Source organism: Pan troglodytes, chromosome 16 (assembly GCF_028858775.2).
Source record: "Pan troglodytes isolate AG18354 chromosome 16, NHGRI_mPanTro3-v2.0_pri, whole genome shotgun sequence".
NCBI lineage: Eukaryota > Metazoa > Chordata > Mammalia > Primates > Hominidae > Pan > Pan troglodytes.
In genome coordinates, this window is record NC_072414.2 from 66,108,487 (window position 1) to 66,126,263 (window position 17,777).

The window sequence follows — 17,777 nt, forward strand, 5'->3', positions numbered from 1 at the left end:
ACTGCAAGCTCCGCCTCCCGGGTTCAGGCCATTCTCCTGCCTCAGCCTCCCTAGTAGCTGGGACTACAGGCGCCCACTACCACACCCGGCTAATTTTTTGTATGTGTTTTTGGTAGAGACGGGGTTTCACCGTGTTAGCCAGGATGGTCTCGACCGCCTGACCTCGTGATCCACCCGCCTCGGCCTCCCAAAGTGCTGGGATTACAGGCGTGAGCCACCACGCCCGGCCTTGTGTTGATCTTATATCTGCAACCTTGCTGAACTAACTATTGGTTTTAAGAATTTTTAGTATTTTCCCTGGGATTCTCTAGGTGAATTATTTTATTTCATTTCATTTTATTTTATTTTATTAGACACAGGGTCTCACTATGTTGAAACCAGGCTGGTCTCGAACTCCTGGGCTCAAGTTATCCTCCCACTTTGGCCTCCCAAAGTGCTGGGATTACAAGTGAGAGGCACCACACCAAGCTAGATGTTTTAAATGTTATTTTTATAACCAATCCTTATTTTTATTTCTTCACATGATCATGTCTTCATTATCACTCCTAATGTTGTTTTTTATGTCTCCTCTCTTTTTTTCTGTTAAGATTCCCAAGCTGTGGTCTTTTCAAAAAACACCTAGCTTTTATTTTTATTAATCAGCTCTACATCTTTTTCTGTCTAGTTCATTAAATTTTTTTTTTTTTTTTTTTTTTTTTTTTTTTTTTTTTTTGAGACTAGTCTTGCTTGGTCACCCAGGCTGGAGTGCAGTGGCGCAATCATAGCTCACTGCAACCTCCACCTTCTAGGTTCAAGCGATTCTCCTGCCTCATTCGGCCTCCCAAGTACCTAGGATTACAGGTGTGCACCTCTACATCCAGCTAATTTTTGTATTTTTAGTAGAGTTGGGGTTTCACCCTGTTGGCCAGGCTGGTCTTGATCTCCTGACCTCAATTGATCCAATCGCCTCAGCCTCCCAAAGTGCTGGGATTATGGGTGTGAGCCACTGCATCCATCCTAGTTCATTAATCTCTGATTTTTATCTTTACCAGTATTTTTATTTCTACTTTCTTTGGATTTATTTATTTTTCTTTTTTCTAGCTTTTTGAGTTGAGACCTTAGTTAATTTTTTAAACATTTATTGCTTTTGGGTGAATCCATTGGTTATAGATCCCCTGCATATTGTTTTGGATGAATACTGCAAGTTTTACTATGTAATGTTTTAAGTGTTCTTGTAAGAGTTTGCATCTCAGTATGATGATGAAAAAGTTCTGGAGATGGATGGATGGATGATTACACTACAATATGACTGAATGTAATGCCACTGAACTGTACACTTAAAAGTGGTGAAAATGTTATGTTATGTATATTTTACCACAATGAAAAGTTTGTAATTCTTGTTTGAGTTATCTCTTTAACCCAATAATATTTATATACATATTTAAAACTTTTCGGGATCATTTTGTGGTTGCTGTTGCTGTTGCTCTTGTTTTATTTGACTATTCTTTTTTTTGTTTTGTTTTGTTGTTGTTGTTGTTGTTTTTGACGGAGTCTCGCTCTGTTGCTCAGGCTGGAGTGCAGTGGTGTGATTTTGGCTCACTGCAACCTCCGCCTCCTGGGTTCAAGCAATTCTCCTGCCTCAGCCTCCTAAGTAGCTGGGAGTACAGGAGCGTGCCACCATGCCCAACTAATTTTTGTGTTTCTAGTAGAGTCGGGGTTTCACTCTGTTGGCCAGGCTGATCTCGAACTCCTGACCTCATGATCCACCCGCCTCGGCCTCCCAAAATGCTGGGATTACAGGCGTGAGCCACTGCACCTGGCCTATTCTTTTTTTAGCCCTAATTTTATTACATGTGATTTGTGAAGGTGTCATGTATGACTTCTGTTTTTTGAGTTTTATTGATTTCTTTTGTGAGCTAGTACATGTTTAATTTTTTTTGAAAATTTTGTGTGTGCTTGAAGAGAATATGTATTTTCTTATTGGGTGAGATATTTTAGATTACTTTTAAGATCAAGTTCCTTAATTTTTATCAAACCATTCATATCCTTACTTATTTTCTATCTGACCTGTGGACTTCTGAGAGGTGTATTAGAAATCTCCTAATTTGATTTGAGATTTGTTTTCTCTTTATATTTCTGTCAAAGCTATATTAGTAGATGCATGAATGTTTGTGCCTATTATATCTTCTTGGTGAACTATCCTATGTTTTAATATGAGTAGCCTCCTTGTTCTTGTTCTTTTTATTGTGTTTTGCCTTGACTTTCTCTTTTTTCCTTCCTTTCTTTCTCTTTTTTCTTTTTTTTTTTTTTTTTTGAGACAGGATCTCACTCTGTCACCCAGGCTGGAGTATAGTGGCACAATCTCAGCTCACTACAACCTCTGCCTCCCAGGCTCATTTGATCCTCCTGCCTCAACCTCTCAAGTAGTTAGAAGTACAGACATGCACCACCATGCCTGGCTAAATTTTGTTGTGGTTTTTGTAGAGATGAGGTTTCACCATGTTGTCCAGGCTGGTCTTGAACTCCCAGACTCAAGTGATCCTCCCGCCTCAGTCTCCCAAAGTGCTGGGATTACAGGCCTAAGCCACCACACCCGGTCCTGAATTTATTTTTCTAATATTAATATTCTCACTCCCACTTTCTTTTTAAAAATATATTCGTAATATATCTTTTTCTAGTGTTAGAATTCATTTTTAATTAATAATTCTCTAAGGTTTATAATGAAAAAACAGTCCCATACTTTATCTCTGATTCCAGTTCCTAGTGCTTTCCCTTCCACTTTGAACTTTTTCAGTTTTTTCTGCTGTTTCCTACCATATTAAAAAATAACATGCTTTCCTGTTATTTTTTCAATTTTATGTATTACCTATTGACTTCCTATGGAGGTTGAATAAATTCGTTCTTTCACAAAGACACACACACACTCAACTTTCCTTTCATCCTTCCAATATGATTAAATTGCAACTTTTGCTGAAATGATTGTTCCAATGTTTACATTATAATAATTATGCAAACACAGTTCACAGCTGATCCATGTACTGAATTCTGTTTTTATTTCTTTTCTCATACAACCTTTCTTCTCCCGCAGTTGATAATTACCTTGTTTTTTGTTTTTTTGTTTTTTTATTTGTTATTTTCTTAGTTTCTATTACGATATCCTAAAATTTATTGCAGAAGTATAAATTTCCCCTCAATATGTTTTAAAAATTAGATATTTGATCAGTTTCTTTTTCTTTCTTGGAGACACTCCCAGAGCCCCCCATCCTTCTGCTCCCATCCTGGCTGCTGAAGGCCTGATGCACAGCTGTCATCCTGGGACTTCCGTGCACCATCATCCCTGTTTCCGGATCCTCTGTCTTCCTCTTCTTGGTTTATTCTCTCTTTTTGATGGAGCACATTCTCTAGAGAAGCAAGAGAGGATCTTGATCTTGTGAGGCCTAAAATTATGCAATTATACAGAATCACAAATGGAAAATTAGACATCAAAGAAATGTGGGAAAAGAAATCACAACAAACTGCAGTTTTTGAAAATGGTGACAATTACCACAAACCACAAAATCCAGGAAAGTAGTCGAACATTAAACTACATGACATTGCTTTATAATGATTTTCTCCTGAACTTTTAGTTGTATCTCTGAAGACCTTTGTATCAGTTGACCTTCAATCAAAAGCAGAAGCAGATCCTGCTAGAAGGATATGTTTCTCTCTCTCTCTCTCTCTCTCTCCCTCTCTTTAAATGGATTTGCTGTAGGGCTTCAACATTACACAATTGTGGAAGCTGACTAAGCATGCTTTGTAAGGCTGTTACCTTGCATCTGATGCTGGAGTTTGAAGTCTGCAGGGCAGGCAGGGTGGAAAGGAAGAGGGAAATAAAACTCCAGGGAGAGCAAGAACAAGCTAGAGTCCAAGAACATGAGGTGGAACCTATAAGGACAGAGCAGAACTGTCTCCAACCTTGATGATGTGGGTGTCTTGTGGGAGAAGCTGGTGCCCTGCCTCGCAGAGCTTAACACACACCTGGGCCAGGAGTCAGAGCAACTGAAAGAGGATCAGGAGAAGTTGGAGGAGGTACAAGCCCAGCTGCTGCCCCATGCCCAAGAGGTCAGCCAGCAGGTAAGCAACCAAATGGCTGCTGCCTGTCTTCCACCCTCTAAATCACCTTCAAAAATGTCTCTGTGGCTGGGCGCGGTGGCTCACGCTTGTAATCCCAGCACCTTGGGAGGCCGAGGAGGGCGGATTGCTTGAGGTCAGGAGTTTGAGACCAGCCTGGCCAACATGGCAAAACCCGTCTCTGCTAAAAATACGAAAATCAGCCAGGCATGGTGATGCACACCTGTAGTCCCAGCTACTCAGGAGGCTGAGGCACGAGAATTGCTCGAACCTGGGAGGCGGAGGTTGCAGTGAGCCAAGATCAAGCCCTGCACTCCAGCCTGAGCCACAAGATGGGACTCCATCCCAAAAAAAAAAAGAAAAAGAAAAAGAAATATCGTGTGGCCACCCTACTTGGAAACATTCCAGAAAGGCAATTCTGAAAAAAACAGTTCAGCCTAGCCAAGTTAACATAGTACAAAGCCACTGTGCTTCTTCTTAATGGTAATGGTTTGTAATAATTTCCAGAAAGAAAAATAAAAAGACAATTCAGTATTTTCTTCAGTATGTTTGATCAAAATTTGTTTTTTATTATTGGTGATCTTGAAGTTATAATACTATTGCAGTTTTGTGTCCCACAGACATAGGGATTCTGATAAATTTGATTTCATGTGATTCTCACTCAAAAATAAAAAAAAAAAGTGCCCTGACAATTAATAGTTTTGCTGGACATAGAATTCTAGGTTTGAAACTATTTTCCCTTAGAATGTTGAAGGTGTTGGTCTATTTTGCAATGTTGAATATATTATTGACAGGAGAGACTGCTGGCTTTGACTAAACTTTAATGAGAACTGAGTACTCTCCTCACAAATTTCTATATCTAATGGGAAGGGTTTTCCCTAGCCAAGCTTTTTGGCTCTGTACATCTCAAAATTTGTTTTTTCTCTACTACCCAGCTGCTTCATTGCCAAATGCCTTAGAACAAGTTAATTTTTGTTTTGTTTTGTTTTTGAGACAAGGTCTTGCTCTGTTGTCCTGGCTGGAGTACAGTGACATGAACACAGCTGACTGCAGCCTCGACCTCCCAGTCTCAAGCAATCCTCCTGCCTCAGCCTTCCAAGTAGCTAGGACTACAGGTGCACGCCACCACACCTACCTAATTTTTGTATTTTTTGTAGAGATGAGGTCTTACTATGTTGTCCAAGCTGGTTTCTTAACGCCTGGCCTCAAGTGATCCTCCCACCTTGGCCTCCCAAAGTGCTGGGATTATAGATGTGAGCCACCATGCCAGCCCAAGTTCATATTGTGATACATTTGACCCTGACCTTTCATGTCACAATGCCTGTGAGTCAGCCCAGTGGACAGCAAGAGTATTCCTAAATGGTCATTTTTACAATAGGACAACTACCACATGGAAGAGAACTGAGGCACCCCAGTCAAGACAATTACCGACCCCCAGACATGCACGCGGGACATCCTGAAGTCTCCAGCTCTGGCTGAGCTGTCAGCTGACAGCAACCACATGAGTGCTCCCAGCAAGATCAGCAGAAGAACCACACAGATACCAGCCTACAGGACTATGAAAAATGATCAATCATTTTCATCTTAAACCATTAAGTTTTAGAGTGGTTTGTCATGTAGCAATAGATAACTGAACACTTGTAAATCATCTAACTGGATTTTCAAAAACCCAATTTGAATGTCTTTCCTTTAATTTATAACAACTTATTCATAATTTCTTATACTTAATGATATGTTTGGGTTGATTCCTGACACTTTGAGTTTTCTATCGGCCATGCTTTTTTGCCTCCCACCCCCATTTGTGCCCTTTGTTAGATAGGTCAGGTTTTAATTATGGTATTTTTCCTCTTACAGTCAGGAAGTTATAAATCCTATTTCCATTCTTCGGGCTTTTCTATTCAAGAAGCAAAAGAATATATCTGTTTCTTCATCTTTCTTTGGCGATTGGGTGTGCTTCGGGTTTAATTAGGTTGAATTTTACCCATCAGAAGGAAGCTACTGTTTGTAGCCTAGAAAACGATAAAATATAGAGTAAGGCAATCAAAATCACCACAGGAAAGGAGCCCTGTGGGTCTGTCTGTGTGTGGACGTGTGAGCGGATGGTTATTAGAAAATGGTTGAGGAATGCAGCTCATCAGCTGTGGCTCGGTGCTCATCAGCCACCCATCTGACACTCATCAAAAGCATCGGTTGCTGGAGATTGACCAGGTGTCCGCAGTGGCCTGTTTCTTACCCTCTGCTTTGTCTTGGCCAAGGTTTAGGCAGCTTCTCTCTTTCCTCCAGGCTTCTGAGGTCTGCTTTCCTCCAAGCCTGAGCAAGCGTAACAGAAAGTGGATTGTGACCCCTTATCAGCTCCTCCTGGGAATTGGCTGACCCTGTCTTTCCTAGGCACATTCCCGCCAGACCCCACCCCTTGTGTGCCCAGCTCCCCTTCCAAACGTTTGCTTACCTCTGCTTGTCCTCTCTTTACCCTGTGAAAGAAAAAGTTATTTCTGTTTGATTTTGAGACACTCACAGATTTCTGAGATGGGAGAGTTCTCCATATTGCAATCGTCTTTCTAATTAAAGCCTCTCCCTCCCTCTCTAATTCTGGATTTGTTTTTATTTGACAAAATATAGTCACCATTTTCTGGGGATGAAAACTTAGTCAATATCAGAAACCTGACTGCAGTCAGGAATAGAGCTCATTCACCTTTCTTCCCTAGAACTTAGACTGTGCTTGAGGCATAGTGGGTACTTCTTTATGTGTTTTATGAATGAATGAATGAATGAACGAACAGATGCTGAACTCAGGAGACAGAGAAGGAAGCTGGGAGAGCTGGTGTCTGGCCTCTGCTTGCTCCAGGAGCTATGTTCTCCCCGTTCACAGCTATAGCTGCCAGGGATTCTGGAAACACATCCTGCTGCCATGGAAATGAATGCAGTCACAGAGTGGGAACAGTTAAGTTACTTTTCTGAGAGAGTTACATCATTTAGAAGCAGATCTCTAAAAGTCCTTGCTCCTGCAGGAGTTGGTGACTGAGTGGCAGTAATTGTGTTCACATGGTTAACTATGACAGTGTCACATGAAGCTCAAATAATGGGTTGGAAACGCACAAATGATTGCTAGTTGCTTGAGCTCTCTGCTAGCCCTTGCCTTGCTCTCTCCATATTTACTTTCTCCAGCTTGCAACTGGATATACAGACGTGTCTCTGCAGCAGCCTGGCCCACCCTATTGACTGAGGCAGGAAGTTGATGTGCGGGTTGCAGCTGCTCTTGAGGAAGCTGAGTCTACTAAAATCTGTTCACCCTTTCCCTGACACTGCTGCTGAGGCCGGTCCCCATCCCCGGCAGCTTCGCTGGGCCTTGTTTATCTTTTCATCACTCTTGACTGGCTCTGGCCTATTTCTGGATCTCATGTCTGTCCTCTGACAAACCCTGCCTCTCTGCCAGCTTTCTGGAATCTGTCACTCTGAGAGGCATGGGAAAACGACATTGCCCAACAGAACCAGCATCTCACTGTGGCAAAAATAGACTCATCCAAAGCAATCTGGGCACACACGAATGTCCCCAGCACTGAACATCCCCAATCACTGGTTTCCCCCATCTGATTAATTTTTTCCCCATAGAGAGGTTTTGCAAACATTTATGCATCTTTAAGCATTTTAATGATCTGATTTTCTTAATTTTGATGGATTTTTCTTTTTTTCTTTACCTAAAAATATCATTTGAATCCATTTTCAGCTGATTATTCCTTTTTTTCTGTTTGTAATTAGCAACAAGCTAGAAACAAGGTAATTATCCAACAATAAAAGATATTTTCCCTCCACTTTGTGTGCTCTTTGATGCTCATGCTGCAGGCCGAGGGTCACTTATCTCCTCCCACTGGCCTTATTGCTGGCTAACCCGTGACCCGGTAGCCTAGCCCTCTGTCTTTCCTGGGAATCTCTTCCAACCAGCTGACCTCTGCCTGGTCCTTCTTAGTTTGACAGAGCATCTGTTTGTTCCTAGGGTGCCGAATGGAGCACTGTCCTTCTCCTGGATAACTGATGACAAAGATGCATCCAACCTGCACACGCAACGTGCTCCCTCTTCCATGAATGCTGGTTGCACCCGATGATCTGCGCCTGCTCACTCTACCTGCCTCCCTGCCCAGGGCAGAGAACTGAGGATGTTATGTTAGTGAAATCCTTAGATCACTCACAGCGCAGAACACTCCCCAACTTCTCTCCATCATGTGTCAGGCCCAGAAGCAGTTACAATCATTACAACATCACCTCCCACCTTTCCATCTACACGGTTGAACAGCTGTGCATTAGTCTAGAAAAGTCACCCTGAAAACTGGCTCTAGTTTGGGGAGGTGACATGCTCTTGCTTTGTCCCCAGAGATGTTCTTCTGTTGTCCTTGCAGTGCAGGGAGTACCTCCTGGGCTGTGTGCAGCAGCCCTGCCTGAGGTAGGGGAGTGCTGTTCACTAATATAGATCTGAATCTCACCAGTCTAGGAGGGGACAGGTACTTCTAAGTCAATCAATCAATCAATCAATCAGTCAATCAATCTTTCAAGTTTTCTCATCTTCCAAAAAGACACTAATGCCCAGTTGAAAGTGGTAGCCACTCAATTCACCTGGGCTTATCACACAAACAAACTCTCGTTATCATATTTTTTCCTTGATGCTGTATGAAACTGAGTGAAGTCACATTTCCTGATTCAGAAGTTGCAACTGAAATGGCCCAAGTGGGAACAAAAGGGGAAATTTTGATAACAGATGGGTTGACCCTTTATGGTATAGAGCTGATTCTGAGAACTACTCCAACAAGCATGCATTCTAAACTCTATCAAGCAATGTGTGGAATCACAGCAACAAAAACATGTTCTCCCTAGCTCTTAAGTATTTTTTATTTGGAAAATGGAGTTTCAAGTTGTTTTCCTGACTTCTATGAAGATTGTGATGAAATTGCAGAATATATAAAACAAAAGATTGTTGATATTGTGTTCAAATGCAAACTAGACTGCTCATCTATCTGCATATTTGGCAAATGGTGCAAATGTAAATATTGGAAAATTCCATTCAGTGTATAAACTTACCAAAGGAAATTTTTAAAATTTCCTGCTAAACGTCCTGACCCCTCTGTACCTTTTACATAACACTGCTAAAAAGAGGTATGATTTGCCTACCTGTGACATTGACAGTTTCATAATGACATTTTTGGTTACTTTTCAGTTTCCTCAAAGCATGCAGAGGCGCTTTATGAGGTTTTTGATTTTTATGGACGTGGAAGGAGATAGCCTTCTTAGACATGCCTACAAGATGTCTTGCAGAAAAGATGTTAGCATGTTGGCCTACTATAAAATCATATTTTCAAAGTGTAGGATGAAAAGAATGTCCTTCACTACTTTGGAAATACATTGAGGATGAGAACAGAGAAAAGGATTACTGTAAAATGGAAATTTATATGCCGTTTCTCCAAGACTGTTTCATAATCTTTAAAAAAGCTACAGAAAAGGATGAACTAAGTGCATCTAACTCGTTCCATTTAGGTGTAGGTTGTGACAAAAACTCATCTAGTGAACAAATGACTCATTTCTTGGAAATAAGACTGCTTTGAAACTTAAAAAATTATCACTAGGAAAGGACAGCCAAGTTAAACAGGATTTTCTCAATTTCTTTACTAAAACTGTAACTTATTTGGAATCCAGCTTCAATTTCACAAGTTCAAAGTACCTCCCTGCTTTGAAACCATTTTTTCCAGAGAAAAGAGGCTTACGTTATGATGACATCCAATGTGCTTTGAAGTGTTTTAGAATGACAGACATTTTAGACATCGATAGCCTGTGTGATTAATTTATTGAAGCAAAAGAACTGATTGACGAACAGCTGGCCTACCAAAACAAGCCCATAGATACAGGGGATGGACATTTATGGAGAGGTGGAAATTAACTCCTACAAGTCTAAAAACCTGCTGTTGCTAGTAAATAAAAGTCTAGGTACTCCATGCCCTCACACAGTATTGTTGAGAAGCTATTTAGCCTTGTGTTATCACATCAGACTGACACTAGAAATCAGTGTAATGTGGGCTTGAGAAGAGCAGAGCCGCAGGCCAAAGTGAATGTTATACTTATCTCCATTCAGTTTTATCATTGCATAAAAGAAAGGATGGGTGTCCTAAATGCCACAGGCAATTCAGAGAACTATTCTTAGGACAGGAAGCTGAAAGAATAAAAGGCATCTTACTGTAGCATGGGACAGAAGGAAACTGACATTAAGGCATCTTACTTTAGCATGGGACAGGAGGAAACTGACATTTTTTAAAAATCAAATATATGAAATACCTGTTTCATCATTCCTATTCTATTTTCATTTTCCTTTTTAATTTTTTGCCTTCCTTTTTTTATTCTTTTCCAACTTTTAAGTTCAGGGGTTCATGTGCAGGATGTTCAGGTTTGTTACACAGGTAAACATTTGTCATGATGGTTTGCTGCACTGATCATCCCATCATCTCAGTATTAAGCCAGCCCAGCATCTATTAGCTATTCTTCCTGATGTTCTCCTTTCTCCCACCCCCTACCCTCTGACAGGCCCCATTGTGTGTTGTTCCCCCGATGTTTCCATGTGTTCCCATCATTCAGCTCCCACTTATAAGTGAGAACATGCAGTGTTTGGTTTTCTGCTCCTGTGTTAGTTTGCTGAGGATAATGGCTTCCAATACCATCCATGACCCTGCAAAGGACATGATCTCGTTCCTTTTTATGGCTGCATAGTATTCCATGGTCTATATGTGCCACATTTTCTTTATCCAGTCTATCATTGATGGGTATTTAGGTTGATTCCATGTCTTTGCTATTGTGAATAGTTACGTTTTCCTTTTTAGAAGTCTTATGTTTATATATCTTAATAATATAAAATAAATAGCCTATAAACCTTAAATATTCAATAAGGACTTTTAAAAAGTTAAAAACAAATTGCCATATACGAGGATAAAAACAGTGTAAAAATATTGTTTTATTTTTTCACACATATTTAATTGGTCTTACTATTAATTGTCACTACTTGTTATTAACTAGTCCTATTGTCTGGTTTAAATAACATTTATGTAACAGAAAGGTAAATAAATCAGAATATATAATTTCAAATAAGCACCTATCTTCCATATTTTATGGTAATATTTTAAAAGCAATGGCACATCCGTGTATAATTATTTATTATACATGGTATTATGGCTTTTGTATTGGTCTGGCATGGCATGGCATGGCTGTGTCCTGGGTTGTCTTTCTAAAATATTGGTGATCCTGTCTGTCACTTGCATCATGTTTCTTTTTTCTTCATCTTCTTCTTTTTTTTTTTGAGATGGAGTCTCTCTCTGAGCCCAGGTTGGAGTGCAATGGCACAATCTCGGCTCACTGCAACCTCCGCCTCCGAGGTTCAAGCAATTCTCCTGCCTCAGCCTCCCAAGTAGCTGGGATTACAAGCATCCCCCACTATTCCTGGCTAATTTTTGTATTTTTAGTAGAGACGGGGTTTTGTCATATTGGCCAGGCTGGTCTCAAACTCCTGACCTCAGGTGATCCACCCACCTCGGCCTCCCAAAGTGCTGGGATTACAGGTGTGAGCCACCACGCCTGGCCTGGCATCATGTATCTATGGTTCCGTCCACCTGGCTGTCGTGCATATCAGTAGCTCAGTCCGTTAGACTGCTGAGTGGTGTTCCATTGTATGGATGCAATCAGCCCCTGGTGGTGGTGGTGGTGGTGTTTTTATCCATTCACTAGCTGATGGATATTTGGGTTGTTTCCAGTTCTTGGTGATTATAAACATGTGCATAAAGGTTCTTGTGTGCACATTTTTATTTTTCTTGGGTAACTGCCTAAGTGCAGAATTCATGGGTTATATTATGAATGTGTGTTTTACTATGTGAGGAACTCCCAATTATCTTCCCAAGTGGCTGAACCATTTTTGCATTCCCACCAGCAGTGTATGAGCTGCTTTGCATGCTAGTTAGCACTTGATAATTTCAGTTTCATTTTAAAAAATTTTCAGCTATTCTAATAGATGTGTAGTGGTATTATTTTAAAATTTTATAGCAGTCATTTTGATTGGCATTCACAACTGCCTCAGAGGGAATCAAGACAAAAAGAAAACATAAAGAAAGAAAATTCTGCTGTGGAGCGGAAGAATGGGAACAGGTGCGGAAAGGGTCCCAGGAATGGGTGTGACATTGAGCATATTCTGGGTAAAAAATCAGCTTTGGCTGAGGAAAAGTGCCCCAGGGAGGTGGGGAGTTATGTCAACCAGACTGCCCCCTCTCCCAGAGCTCAGACCCAGGGCTCTGAGAGTCCTTAGGTCTTCGTGTCTCAAGAGGAAAAAAGGAGTTGGGGTGGGGGAAGGGTAGAAAGAGTTCTGCCCTTTATTTTTTATTATTATTTATTTATTTATTTATCTGAGACAGGGTCTTGCTCTGTTGCCCAGGCTGGAGTGCAGAGACATGATCATGGCTCACTGCAGCCTGAAACTCCCTGGCTCAATCGATCCTCCCACCTCAGCCTCCTAAGTAGCTGGGACTACAGGCATGTGCCACCACGCCCAGCAAATTTTTTACTTTTTGTAGAGATGGGCTTTTGCCATGTTGCCTAGACCAATCTTGAACTCCTAGGCTCGAGCAATCCTCCTGCCTCAGCCTCCCAAAGTACTGGGATTACAGGTGTGAGCCACCACACCTGACCCAGAAAGCTTATTTTTGATGGGCAGTGTCCACGTCACCATACTGTAAGCTCCATGAAGGCAACCCATTGTCACTCTTGTCCCCTGCTCTGTTCCCACACCTGGCTCACTGCCTGTCTCATGATTGGAGCCCAGGAGGTACTTATGGAGTGGATGGAATAATGAATATTTCTAGACCGCTGAAGCTGCTTTAGTGAACGTCACACAGAACAGTGACTGCACTCTTTCTGCCAGTCTAGTGAAAGCCCCCTTTGCTTGCCCTAGGCCCAGTTTATGGCCCATCTTGTCATTTCTTCACCACCTCTCACACCTGTTCACTTTACTACCCCTTCCCTCACCACTGCTTCTTCTCTGGGCTGTTGACATAGCCTCCTTACAACTCTCACAGCCTCCCCCAGTCCTCTTCTGTCCCCTAGTTTCTAATCTGTCTTATCTTTGCCAGATGTTGGATTCATAAGCCTTGCTCTTATCCTGACCTGTCACATCAAAGCCCCTGTACTGGCTCTTGATATCCACAAAAGAAGAGCCAACAGGAAACTGGCCCCAGCTCCCTTCCTATATCCCAGCTCCCATTGGCCCTCTGGAGGGCTCTTGATTTTGGTCAAAGTCTACCTGCATGTTTGTTGTTGTTTTTTGTTTGTTTGTTTGTTTGTTTTTTGAGACGGAATCTTGCCCAGATGCCCAGGCTGGATTGCAATGGCACGATCTTGGCTCACAGCAACCTCCACCTCCCAGGTTCAAGCGATTCTTCTGCCTCAGCCTCCTGTGTAGCTAGGATTACAGGTGCAACCACACCCTGCTAGCTTTTTGTATCTTTAGTAGAGACGGGGTTTCACCATGTTGGCCAGGCTGCTCTTGAACTCCTGACCTCATGATCCACCCGTCTCGGCCTCCCAAAGTGCTGGGATTACAGGCATGAGCCACTGCGCCCAGCTGCCTTCATGTTTTTAAAACTGCCCTTTCCTGCTGAAACCGAACCTATCCTGTCTGCATGGCCTCTCAAAAGAACGAAAGAACCAGGGCTTCGGGATCAGAGACGTGGGTTCAAACTCTAGTCACCTATTTCCTAACCAAGGGGATATTGAAAAATTCCTTAAGCTGAGTCTCAGTGCTCTTTTCTCTAGAATGGGCAATAAAAAGTACCTACCTTTACTTGGGAGGCTGAGACAGGAGGATCCTTTGGGTCCAGGAAGTTGAGGCTGCAGTGAGCTATGAAGCGCCACTATGCTCCAACCCGAGTGACAAAGGGAGACCTCATCTCTAAAACAAAACAAAACAAAAAAGTACCTACCCTGGGTTTGTGTAAGGAGATGGTATGTATAAAGGGGGCCTGGCATATACTAAAATGTAGGAATTTAAAACATAGTAGATATGATTTTTGGTAATTCCTGCCTAAAGAAAAAAAGGCTAAAAATAAGGGTATAATTAATTAATTGTTTTCTAATTCTTTCCCAGCCATAACACTGGAGGTTGCTTCCCTAGGGAGGGAATTACCTGGGTAGAGATTAAGTGTGGGTGCTGCTGCCCCCAGCCTAATGGGTCACATGCCCTAAAGAGAAGCTGGTCAGTCACAATGCTCCCTCCAGCTCCTCTCTACCTTGGGATAGAGGCCTCATGGGTTAAAAGACCAACCAAACAACAACAGGACACAATAGAGAAAATAGCCAGTGAGGGAGAACTTTTTCATCCTTTCCCACAGACATATGGGGTCATTTCATGTGTGAACATCATGAAGGAGGAAGACAAAGACAAACAGAAAGTGGTCCTCCTAACTGGGTGCTCCCTGAGGGAGAGGCATGAGCCTGATGATGATTGGAGATTGCTATGGTTTGTATAATAGTGTCTCCTCTGAAATTCATGTTGAAACAGAATCCCCCGTGCAACAGTATTAAGAAGTGTGGTCTTGAGGTCGTGATTGAGTCACGAGGGCTCCATAATCATAAATGGATAGGGTTAGGGGGTTAGGGCTCTTATAAAAAGACTTGACAGGCCAGGTGTGGTGGCTCACGCCTGTAATCCCAGCACTTTGGGAGGCCAGGGCAGGTGGATCACCTGAGGTCAGGAGTTTGAGACCAGCCTGGCCAACATGGTGAAACCGTCTTTACTAAAAATACAAAAATTAGCCAGGCATGGTGGCAAATGCCTGTAATTCCGGCTACTTGGGAGGCTGAGGCAGGAGAATCACTTGAACCCGGGAGGCAGAGGTTGCAGTGAGCAGAGATCATGCCACTGCACTCCAGCCTGGGCAACAAGAGTGAAACACCATCTCAAAAAAAAAAAAAAAAAAAAGACTTGACAGATGGAGTTAACTCTTTTACTGCCCTTCCATCCCTTCTGCTACTTGAGACCATGGCATTCCTCCCCTCTGGAGGATGCAGCAACAAGGTGCCATCTTGGAAGCAGGGAACAGCCCTCAGCAGACATAACCAAACCTGCTGGTGCGTTGCTCTTGGACTTTCCAGCCTCCAGAACTGTGAGAAAATTAATTTCTCTTTTTTATAAATGACCCAATCTCAGGTATTTTGTTATAGCAACAAAAGTGAACTAAGACAGAGTTGCTCCAAGAAGAAGACACTTAAAACCTTTCCAAAGCAAATGGGTCTCCTTGGAGTAGAAAGCTCCCCAACATCAATGAGATTCTGGAGGGAACATTATGATCACATATCAGGGAAGAGAGTGAAGCTTCAAATGGGCTCTGATTAGATGCTCTCTAAAGCCCAGCTTCATTCTGGGTTCTGCAACTGAAGAGGCTTTAGGGTTAAAAGGGCTTCCAGTTGCTTGAAAAGCAAAAATAAAAAGAAGAAGCTCATATGTCAATAAGGCAAGTCATTAAGAAAGTAGGTGCTTTTAATACCAGGTAATGTCAGCATAAGAATATGTATACAAAGGTGGGTTATTTTTAGTATTGGGTGAAGGCACATTATTCTTTTGACAATTAGAATAAAGAAAGCAATTAGAAACTCCAGGAAAATGAAAAGCTGTGCAGAAAAAGCTGTAGCCCAAATATAAAGCAAATGAAATGTGGCATGTCTTTGAGCAGCTGATGGAGCATAAGAAAATTGAATACATTTGACCTTGATGCTAAGAACCCCTTCTGAGCAGCCTGGGCATCATGACATTGGATCAGAAAGGAAAGAAATGTAATTCTTGGATATTCCTTGGCTCAGCGGTGACAGTGAACTGTACTCACACAGGCATGAGAATGTAATATTAGTTTATTGATTTTTTTAGAGTCAATTTATGGACAAAATGCAGCTGTTATAATAATGACTTCAGAATAGTATCTAAATGTTATCATCATTTAAAATGTAAAAGTAAGACTATTAAAGACTTGAGAGATAGAGGAGAGATAGAAGTCGGTTTCTTATTTTACATAGTGGGAAGTCATTCGATTGTATCTTCACTCCATGGAGTAGGAAGTAGGTCTATTACTTAGAGCTCAAAGGTAACCAGTGGAAGAACCAAGAATATTTTAACTCGCAAAAACCAGGAGGAATGAAGAGTGATGAAAGGGAGCCGTGCGTATGAACTAAAACCTTGTTTTTCCCAGCAGAGTGAATGAGTTTCCTAGGACTGCCATAACAAAGTATCAAAAATAGTGTGACTCGGCTGGGCATGGTGGCTCACACCTGTAATCCCAGCATTTTGGGAGGCCAAGGCGGGCAAATCATCTGAGATCAGGAGTTCAAGACCAGCCTGGTCAATGTAGTGAAACCCTGTCTCCACTAAAAATACAAAAATTAGCCAGGCTTGGTGGCAGGAGCCTGTAATCCCAACTACTCAGGAGGCTGAGGCAGGAGAATTGCTTGAACTTGGGAGGTGGAGGTTGCAGTGAGCCAAATCGCACCACTGTATTCCAGCCTGGGTGACAGAGCAAGACTTCATTAAAAATAAATAAATAAAAAAATAAAAATAAAAACAGTGTGACTCAAACAACAAAAATTTATCATCTCACAGTTCTGGAGGCTGAGGTTGAAATCAAGGTGTCAGCAGGGTTGGTTTCTGCGGGGGAGGATCTGTTCCAGGCCTCTCCACTAGGATCTGTTGCTTGCTGGCGATCTCTGGTGCTTGCAGATGCACAGCTCCACCAGCTGCTTTCATCTCCATTTCATGTTCTCCCTGTGTCTTCACCTTGTCTTCCTTCTGTATCCAAATTTCTCCTCTTTATGAGGACACCAAGAATTCTAAATTTTGAATTTGGCCTTCCACGTAGTTATTAAGACACATTTGTCATGGATTGGAGAACAGAACATATTAAATCTTTTGTAGAATTTATAACTTTAAAATATTTACACATATGGCCAGATGTGGTGTCTCATGCCTGTAATCCTAGCATTTTGGGAGGCCAAGGCAGATGGATCACCTGAGATCAGGAGTTCAAGTCCAGCCTGGCCAACATGGCCAAACCCTGTCTCTACAAAAATACAAAAATTAACCAGGCGTGGTGATGGGCACCTGTAATGCCAGCTACTTGGGAGGCTGAGGCAAGAGAATCACTTGAACCCAGGAGGCGGAGGTTGCAATGAGCCAAGATCATGCCACTGCATTCCAGCCTGGGCGACAGACCCAATCTCAGGTATTTTGTTACAGCAAGACAAGAGTGAGACTCTGTCTCAAAAAAAAAAAGAAAGAAAGAAAAGAAAAGAAAATAAGCCAGGCGAAGTGGCTCACACCTGTAATCCCAGCACTTTGGGAGGCTGAGGCGGGTGGATCACATGAGGTCAGGAGTTCGAGGCCAGCCTGACCAACATGGAGAAACCCTGTCTCTACTAAAAATACAAAAATAGCTGGGCGTGGTGGTGCGTGCCTGTAATCCCAGCTGCTCAGGAGGCTGAGGAAGGAGAATCACCTGAACCTGGGAGGCAGAGGTTGCAGTGAGCCGAGATCGCACCATTGCACTCCAGCCTGGGCAAGAAGAGTGAAACTCCATCTCAAAAATAAATAAATAAATAAATAAAATATTTACACATATGGTATATGGGCCTCCAAT